We start from the raw sequence: 808 nt of genomic DNA, 5'->3' as shown, positions 1-808 counted from the left end.
AATCTTCCCGCCGTTGTTCGAGTGCGTTCGATGCCCAAGCCTACGCTCCCATGATAAAGCTCGTCGATCCAATGAACGTCCAGAATAATGGCGTTCCATATTATTTAGTCATCATACTCACTGATTGTGGGCGCGATGTATGCTTGTTGCCTCTAAAATTGATGCGCATCATGTGCACGAGAGGTCCATTGGGCATTGATGTGACTGGAAAGCAATCTGAACAGTGATATTTTGAACTAAAAAAACTAACCTTTTCTAGCAGAAGAAAAGTCTGTTCATGATTGTAATCTGTTCGTGCGTAATCTGCATAGCTTTTAAATACCAGAGTCTGCGCTTTACAGACTAAGTCGATATATTCGGAGGGCATCGCATTTAGAAAGGTTATTACTGCCCATTCTTTGATCGTTTCGAACTGAAGCTCCAGTTTTGTGATTAATATCGCATTAAATTCTGGTACAAAAACGATGAGAGCTCGGTGAAGTCAAGATAAACAGCGTAACAGAGTGAACTTTAAAGCTAGCAAAGATATTATTTCTCTACTGAAAAGAATTATGTCGAGTGTGCCGCACCATCCTTTCCCATCATATCAAAAAATGTCAAGGTACATGTCCGTTTAAGACCGATGATATGAGGCGAGACTACATCATGTGCCCAGAAAACTTCGACACGGCCCTTCAGATGCGCGTAGAGTTGCACGTTATCCACTAGACGAAGACTGCAGGGTTAGCAGCTTTTTGTCGAATGTTGCAGATAACATCGGAGCTCCAAAGGAGCGGAAAGCGCGGATGACACCGGAGACGCGGAGTGC

This window comes from Plasmopara halstedii (genome assembly GCF_900000015.1).
Source record: "Plasmopara halstedii genome assembly, contig: Scaffold_2592, whole genome shotgun sequence".
NCBI classification, from domain to species: Eukaryota; Oomycota; class Peronosporomycetes; order Peronosporales; family Peronosporaceae; genus Plasmopara; species Plasmopara halstedii.
This window is presented reverse-complemented; position numbering follows the sequence as displayed.